We start from the raw sequence: 9,517 nt of genomic DNA on the forward strand, positions 1-9,517 counted from the left end.
ACCATCAGAGATTGGAACCGGCTGCAAGAGACGCAAGTGTGCTGTATAGATGAAGAAGTGTTCTACTTAAGTCTGTAACCCCCCCCTGCTGTAACGCCTTACTGGCAAAGCGGGGCACTCACTGAATAAAGAATAAATAAAACAATGTGGCCCCCGGCGGCTTCACGCGCTCCCGTAGGTGGTGGATTGAACTGTCGCTCCAGAAGTTTAAATACATAACCTCTTTGCATAGGAACAACGGCATGATTGTTAACATATTGTTGGCTTGGATATGTTTGGCACGAGGCCCAAGAGCCTGTCTTCCGCAGCCTTTGTTAGACTTGTTAGACCTAACTTTGTTAGACCTAATTATTATTAACTCGGTTGGTGAAAATAACATTGCGGGTGTGATGGCCTGCGACTTGAATGACCACCTTCCTACCTTCATAATATTAGATAGACACAATCATCATAGCATTAAACAATTTATAAATGTTCAAATAATAAATCCTACTCGCCTAGATGCCTTCAGGGATGACGTGCTAAATTCTGACTTCTAATATCTTCTTGCGATTAATTGCGCTGACAAGGCGTATAACATGTTCGTTGATCACGTCGCTGAAATAAATAAACGGCACTTTCTGCTTAAGCAACTGAAATTGGTAGGGAAATACGCAAGCCTTGGATCACGCCAGAGCCCATTAAGAAAATCAATTTAAGAATACTATGTATCATCAGTTTATAAAAACTAAATATCCCCAAAAACTCAAGGAGAATAAGTTGTACCAAAATCACCTAAATAAAGAAATAAAGCCAAGCAGACAAAACTATTTTCAAGCGGAACCTGACGCATGCTCTCGTAAGGCTGATTTTTTGTGGAAAAAGTTGAACACTGTTTTAAATCGCAGTAAATTGTCCCCAAAAACAGATAAACTTAAAATCGGTGAAGTCGTGATATCCGGTGGCACCCTGGCGAATTTATTTAATAACTATTTTGTACAGTGTGGCGATTATTTACCAGTGTCTGAATTTTCAAGATTGATGCCCCCTAGTAACCAATCTACTTTCTTCCTTGAGGCCGTTAGCGAAGAACAAGTTCGGTCTGTTTTTATGTCTCTTCAAAACAGCTCTAGTTGTGACGTTGAAGGCATGCAAATTCGACCTCTTAAACATATTATGGATCTTATCGCACCGATTCTTACCCATATATTTAGCCTTTGTTTCTCAAGTGCCGTTTTCCCACAAAGAATGCACGTGGCTAAGGTTACAGTATTGTTCAACTATGTATTGTTCAACTAGGTGATCGAAATGACATAAAAAATTATCGCCCTATCTGAGTGTTGCCAATATTTTCAAAGGGATTAAAAAAGATTATTCATGAGCGCCTTTCAATTTTTTTTTCAGAAATATGACCTTCTAACCCCAGCTCAATTTGGGTCTACGGAACTAGCCTTGATAGAACAAAAAGAGTTTATTTTATAACAGTTTTCAAGTAAGATGGTTGTACTGGGCCTGTACATTGACTTCACGAAAGCATTTGACTGCATTATTCATTCCATTTTACTCAAAAAACTTGAATTGTATGGAGTGCGTGGCCATTGCTGGAATCTTATAAAATCTTACCTAGGCTATCGGCGGCAGTATGTTCAAATAGGTGAGCACTGTTCCGACCAAAAACCGATCGCAAGAGGAGTGCCTCAAGGCAGCATTCTTGGACCTTTTCGTTTTAATATCTATATAAATGATCTGGTAAATACATGCGCTGAAGCCAAATATATATTGTACGCCGACGATGCCAGCATATTTTTTCCGCTAAAGTCTGTGAGCAAATCAGCTACATAGCAAACTCCGCTCTTGTAAACCTTCTGGAATGGTCTGTAGCAAATCAGTTAGGGGTTCACACCAACAAAACTAAGGCTGTGATATTTAGACCGAGATCAAAACAGGTAAATATGAACATAGATCTTATTTACCGCACTAGGAAAATAGAAATAGTAAGTAGTATTAAAATTCTTGGGGTCACGTTTTCGCAAAATGTGCTATGGGATATTCATATAATTTCTGTTTGCACTAAACTGTCAAGTGTCGGTATTTTATCCAGAGGTAGGTCGATATTACCTTTCAGCGTAAAAAAGCTGATATATAATTCTCTGTTTTACTGTCACCTCTCTTATTCCTTTTTAGTATGGGGATCTACCGCAGTAACTAACTTAACAAAGGTGTACATCCTATAAAAAAGTTAATTAGGCTTCTTTTTGATGTCCCCTACAATTCTCATACACATACTCTGTTCATTAAAGCAGATATAATGCCTGTCTGGAAATTGTATAGCTATAGACTAATTGTTGCCTTTAAGTGTGAATTAAAAGAAAATCGAAATTCTTTTCGCAACCTAGCCAAGCTGGAAATAAAGCCCACATCCTATATTATACGTCAGTCTGAATACTGGAAGGGGGTCACTCCCCGTACTAACTATTCTACGGGTACACTATCGTATATCTTGCTTAAACTTCTTAATAATCTGAATAAATGTGGAATTGATTTATGCCATACTACAGTTCGCGAACTGCGCCACGTGATATGTTATGTCATTGAACAATTTTAATATCGATTTCCTTCTAATACATTAAATCGAATCAATTTTGCGTTTGTCTTGTTAGATTCCTGTATGTTTCATGTATGCTCCTGTACAGCCTTGTAGAGGGGACCGTGGGCTCTAGTCAAGCTGTTAGATTCCTGTATGTTTCATGTATGCTCCTGTACGGACTTGTAGAGGGGACCATGGGCTCTACTCAAGCTGTTCAGCAGCTTTTACACACGGCCCCTCCATCGTTTTGATGGAAATAAAGATTATTATTGTTATTATTCTAACGCGTTCTTATGTTTGCGTTCGCGTCTCTGTCTTGAAGGGACGTGCACCGTAACATGCTGCAATGGTGCTTGCGTTGAGCGTATGTAAGGCGAAAAACGCGGTTCTAAAATGTCTGTTCACTAACTTGTGCAGTAAACCCATGTTTATAGTATTCGCGCAGTATAGTAGTTGTATAGTAAGAGTCACGAGTATGGCATCCGTAACCGCAAGCGTCACGTTATGGTCGTAACTTGTCGGGACAGCGTAGTTGTAATCCACAGACCCTGCAACTAAGGAATACGTGGCTAGGCATGGCTGATGAATAAGTAATTACGAAGATTGGTTTTCAGTAAAAGTTTGTTACCAAGAACGGCGGGAGCTTATACTGCCGCAAAGGACGGATGTTGGGCGGTGACTCCAATCATTTACTCGGCACATCACACATCTACACTGGAATTAAACTGGTTTCGCCAACTCTTGTTTATATTCTCTCGCTCCTAAGCTGCGACTTCGCCTGCCACCCGGGCCCCAGCTTTACCTCTTTGTCCCCCGCTTCTTTCCCAACCTGCTGAGACGTGCTTCCACTGATGCTTGCTCCTCCTTTTTCTCAATAAACGAAGGCATTCATTCATGCATTCCTGAGTTACTGCAGAAAATAGCGTATCTTTATCTCCATAACCACCCTGTCTCTCACCTGGACTCTCCCATTGCAAAACAAAGTTGCTGTGTTGCAAATGGCTGGGCCTCACATATACAATTTTCTAGGAATGGCCAGTAGCACGCCAGGAAATTTTCGTTGGGTGACGAGACAGTACATAGAACACCTTCTCTGCCATTATCCACACTCAGTGCTCTGCTTCGTGAGCTACTATTAGCAGCTACGACGAAGTACGAAATGAAAGACACCTAGCTGGGCTGGTCGCGGGCAGCCCTTTTTGGGTTCGTGATGCGTCGATTTAATATATATATTGTGACGCTCTTAGGTGCATAGTGGGTTCACGAATGTGACGCGCTTAGGTGCATAGTGGGTTCACGCCTCAACAAACAGTATGCGGGGGCACCGAAGGGTGGTGAACGAGGACGACGACGTGTGGCTGGCTCGCTGAATCTCGACAGGCGCTCAGTTGACCAAGGCCATCGCTTCTAACTCTACCCGGCTTCAAAGTAACGCCTTTTGTGGGCGTAACAGAGTGGTGGAGGTGCGGGGTACGACAGAACGTACCACGGAGTCGCAACATCTAGAACTTCGCCGGAGCCGTCGTCTTGCCGGTCTCTTGCCAACGACCTTCCCTATGGCTCAGGACGGAGGTGGACAAATGCCAGCTATAGTTTCACCTTCTCAAAGGTCAGCGCCAGTCGGACCTTTGCGGCACTACATGGAACCACGCTCGTTCGCGGGAAAAGTGGGCGAAGACGTCGACGAGTGGCTGATGCACTACGCAAGGGTGAGCCGCTACAACCGTTGGGATTCTATCACTCAGCTTGAATATGTTGCACTCTTTCTGAGTGAGACAGCGCTGATGTGGTATGAAAACCACGAAGACTCCCTAACAACGTGGGAGCACTTTGTCGAGGAAATTAAGAAGTGTTTTGGCGACACCCACGCCAAACAGAAACGCGCCGAGAGAACACTTGCTCAAAGAGCTCAAGCTCCTGGAGAAACATGCACTATATACATAGAGGAAATCCTCAAGCTGTGCAAAATCGTAAATCCGCAGATGTCCGAGGAAGACCGAGTCGGACATCTCCTCAAAGGAATTGCAGAAGATGTGTACAATTTCCTCATAAGTCGGGAACACGTTGATTCCGTCTCAGATGTCGTGCGTCATTGCCGTACGTTTGAGACGTTGAAAACACGTCGCATTGTGCCAAAGGTTGGACGCCTGGTGAATGTGACAACCATTGCCAGCGTCGATGAGAGCCCGTCTGCCGATCTTTCGTCTACTATACGGCAGATCGTGCGTGAAGAACTGCTGCGGCACCAGGAACTTGCGCGCGACGTCATACGACAAGCTGACGCTTATTACCCGCAACACATGGCGCCTGCCGCACCCTGCGCTTCCTGGCAACCGGCGGTATGTGTCACAGACGTCAACCACAGAGGTGCTCCATGGCCACGTGAGGACACATTTACGCCAGAATACCGACCAGCAGAACACCCTCGCCCCAGCAGGTTTGCACGCAGACCGACCGTTCCTCCTGTGCAGCAGGCTCAGCCGCTCCGCTCTGCTACACGACCCCCCACGGCTGAGCGCTTCAAAGGGCAGTTCATCGATCGTCGTTTACCTGTGTGCTATAGCTGTGGCGACTTGGGTCACATTGCCAGGTACTGCAATCGCCGCCAACCACCGAGGTTCGACCGATCGACGATGTCTAGGCGGTACCGCGCTCCTCTGGGCGAAACATATTCGCCCTCGCACACATATTTAGGAAGCTTGCCTCACCAGCACCCGGAGCCGCTACGGAACCGTTCTCCAGCATCCGATCGCAGCTTGACACCACCACCCGCTCCTCGTGTAAGCCGGTCGCCCTCTCCGCGGCGTCGATACCCGTCGCCACCTCCGGAAAACTAGCCAGCGCGGCCGTTGGAGGTGAGGTCGCTGGACAATCTTCGATATCGACAGAGATACCTCCAACCATTTGTATGTTTAAGAATAAGGTGTTTGTACTAATTGACGGGGTTTCATCCATGGCCTTAGTGGACACGGGAGCAACCGTTTCAGTGATGAGTCTTGCGTTTAAAAGCCTCCTAGGACGAAAGGTGATGTTTCGCTGGGACCGTGCCGATACGTTTCGCGGAGTGAGTGGGGAGTTGTTGTATCCTGTGGGCGTGTGTAATGTAGACGTTACCTTGGGTGGTCAAATATTTAACGCGGAGTTCGCTGTTCTACCTCATTCTACGCATGACGTAATCCTGGGTCTTGATTTTTTGAAACTGTGTGGTGCCACCGTCGACTGCAAAACGGGTGAAATCAGTGTAGGTACGAGCTTTGCTGCGGCGTTTATGGAAGCCCCACCGTATCGTGAAAGTGTGCTTTGTGTATCCCGGGATACAGTTGTGCCTCCGTTATCCGCAACGTGTGTTTCAGTCGCCTATGCGAGTCGTTCTTTAAGTAAGTCCGAGCGTAACTACACCGTTACAGAGCAAGAATGTCTTGCAGTTATTTTCGCAATACAGCGCTTCCGGTCGTACCTGTACGGGCGCCCCTTCACTGTGGTGACAGACCATCATTCTCTCTGCTGGCTGGTTAATCTCCGTGATCCGTCGGGCCGGCTTGCGCGTTGGACACTCCGTTTACAGGAATATAACTTTACCGTTTCTTATAAAAGCGGCCGCCGACACGCCGACGCTGACTGCCTCTCGCGCATGCCGCTTCCAACGACGTACTGCGACGCGGACAACTTCGACTGCTATATCGCATCACTGGAGCCGGGATTTCCTGATATAAATACCTTCAAGGTCGAGCAACAAAAAGACAGAACTTTAGAACCACTGCTCAATACTGCAAGGCGATCAGCACCATCCACTCGTTTCTGTGTTCGTGATGGGGTTCTTTACAAAAAGAACTATTCTACTACAGGCCCACGATATCTTCTGGTGGTCCCGGAGAGTCTCCGTGTCTCCGTCTTGCGCGCTATGCATGACGATCCAACATCTGGACATTTGGGTTCTGCGCGAACTCTCTACCGCCTCCAAGAAAGGTTCTACTGGCCTAAAATGCGCCAGACGACCGCCCAGTATGTGTCCAGCTGCAGCGAGTGTCAACGTTATAAGCGTCCGACGAGTGCTCCTCCTGGTCAACTCCATCCAGTGCCACCCCCCAGCTCTCCCTTTGAGCAAGTTGGCATCGACCTCCTCGGTCCTTTCCCGCGTTCATCCGATGGGAATCGCTGGATTATCGTGTGTGCCGATCACTTGACACGCTACTGTGAGACAGCTGCAATACCATCGGCTACTGCAACCGAAGTGTGTATTTTTCTGCTGCGTTTTGTCATTCTCCGACATGGACCTCCCAGAGTCATCATCAGCGATCGTGGGCGGCAGTTCACTGCAGACGTGGTCGAAGAGATGCTTCGTCTATGTGCTTGAAGGTTTCGACATTCCACCCCGTATCATCCCCAAACAAATGGCCTTACGGAACGCACGAACAGAACTCTTACTAACATGCTGTCCATGTATGTCGAGTCAGATCATAAGAACTGGGACAGCGTGCTACCTTTCATTACGTACGCATTTAACACCTCAAAGCATGAAGTTACGGGCTACAGTCCCTTCTTTCTTCTCTACGCTCGTCCGCCTCGTTATACACTAGACACTATCTTCCCGTTTTCCAGCCACGATAATCTTTGTATATCAGAGACAGTCTGTCTTGCTGAAGAAGCCCGACGACTTGCTTCGTTACGCACTCTTGTTTCACAAGACCGCTCGAAGGCACGCTGCGACCGCCGACGCCGACACGTGATATATGACCCTGGTGATTTAGTGTTGCTCTGGAAACCAACCAGGAAACGTGGACTATGTGAAAAACTGCTGGCCCACTATGTTGGACCCTATGTTATTACGGAGCGCATCAGCGAATTAACCTACCGCATAGCACGTCTCACATCAAATGGCCGACGGTCAGCAAAGACTGAACTTTCGCATGTCGCCCGTTTAAAACCCTTTATTTCTCGACAGCCTGTTTGACTTGCCCGGCGGGCTTCGTCTGCGCGGAGGGAAATGTGACGCTCTTAGGTGCATAGTGGGTTCACGCCTCAACAAACAGTATGCGGGGGCACCGAAGGGTGGTGAACGAGGACGACGACGTGTGGCTGGCTCGCTGAATCTCGACAGGCGCTCAGTTGACCAAGGCCATCGCTTCTAACTCTACCCGGCTTCAAAGTAACGCCTTTTGTGGGCGTAACAATATATTTCTTATCTAAGCCTAAATGACTGCGATATAGGCGAGGTGAGTTACGGTGGCTCGTTGGTTTGGACTAACGACGCTCTTCACGCAGCACTTTCGTCTTATGCGTGTTTGCGAACGGGAATGAAAGACAGGAGGGTAACACGCCTTCCTGAAATGAAACATTCGGAATAACCCTTTGTTTGGCGGTTGGACATATGTTGAGGGTCCCCGATACGAACCACCTGCAAATCTGTATCACTTCGCAAAGGGGAACTCAGATGAAACGTTGTGAAACGGGTAGGCTTTTAATTATCATAACTATATCTTTATTAAAATTCCTGAATTTCACCATGAGGTGAAAGCCGACTAATAAGCATTTAAATTTTCTGTGTTATTAAAACACCCTATTATAAAAGGTTGCTGTGATTTATAGCCCCCTAAATTAAAAAGGTATAAAAAATAAATTGGTGCGGTAAATGTGTAAACGCAGACGCAAGAATAGGCCTAGTCCGTTTCCCAGTATTCAATCAATGAAGATGGAGCACCTCTATACTCTCACGTTGTAGTAATGTCAAGAACAAAACACTTCCAAAAATTGTCAGTCACGAATGTTACTCATTGTAAGGTGAGCGTGCGCTGGAAAAGAAAATAACCCTCAAACATAACGATGGCTGCGCGCAAAGTGCTTGCTCTGATTCCGATCTACGGATCAAGGCGTCGGTTCGTCAGATTGGAATACTCGTACATTGCAGCGCAATCTCGGGTTGTTAAATGTGATGGATAATGTACGCCAGTATTCGCTTCACGCCCGAAATCTGATAAGATAACGCTCTTTCGCTATTGAATCCGTTACAACTGTGGTTAGACACTAAAAAAAGCCCCCCCCCCCCCCCCTTAAAAAGGAGAATACATTTGCTTTCAATATTAGCTGAAACATAGCGCTTGTGGTGTAAAAAAGGCCCCCAACACTGCCCAGCAGCGCCGACATACAGGAAATTCAATAGCAAACCACTTTCGTATTACTGGTATTTATCAAACCAGCATATCCTGGCTCAATGTAGCCCTGCATTCCAGGGGCCAGTTCCACCTCGGGTACTGTGTCGGTGCTCATATTTCATGTCAACATTAATTGTAACAAAATCACAGTATTTTGTCTTTAGACCTTATCATTATAGACAGGTAAAATAAATCCAGCGAAACCCTCACCTTAATATTTCAGTACTTTCCGTTCTAACGTAGATATCCGTGCTGATTTACATGTTACAAAGTACTGAAAATGCACCAAATGCTCTCTCCTCCAGGTAGCTGTTTTTATTCCTTGTGATGCCAGGAAACCGAACCTGATGCCACCAACGCTCAGAAACCTAATGGGGAGCGTGCACAATTCTCGCAAACTTTGTGGGATGTACCGTAGCGCTGAGGTGCTTCTTGTATAATGTATGAGAATCGGTTGTAAAGACAGACGTGGAAGGTTGGGCCAAGTGCTTAAGCTCATGAAGTTGATTTGTGCCAAGATAACGTGTCCAAGCTTTCACACTTACTTTACAAGAATTCTACAGCACCATCAATATGCCGGCTACATTTAACTGCACGAAACTAAACTATTGAAACGATACAAACAATGTTAACATCATTTTATCATTCGAGCGTTCAGATAGGTAACCTCTAGATGTGGAGTAAGCTGAGATGTTTTTTGCGTAATTAACAAAGCGACGTTAATTAAATTTTCGGTAATGGTTCTTACGTGGCTAAAGAAACTGAGCAGTTTGGAGCCCGTCCACGAGATTATGCAGCCAAG

The sequence above is a fragment of the Dermacentor andersoni genome, chromosome 11, assembly GCF_023375885.2.
Source record: "Dermacentor andersoni chromosome 11, qqDerAnde1_hic_scaffold, whole genome shotgun sequence".
NCBI classification, from domain to species: domain Eukaryota; kingdom Metazoa; phylum Arthropoda; class Arachnida; order Ixodida; family Ixodidae; genus Dermacentor; species Dermacentor andersoni.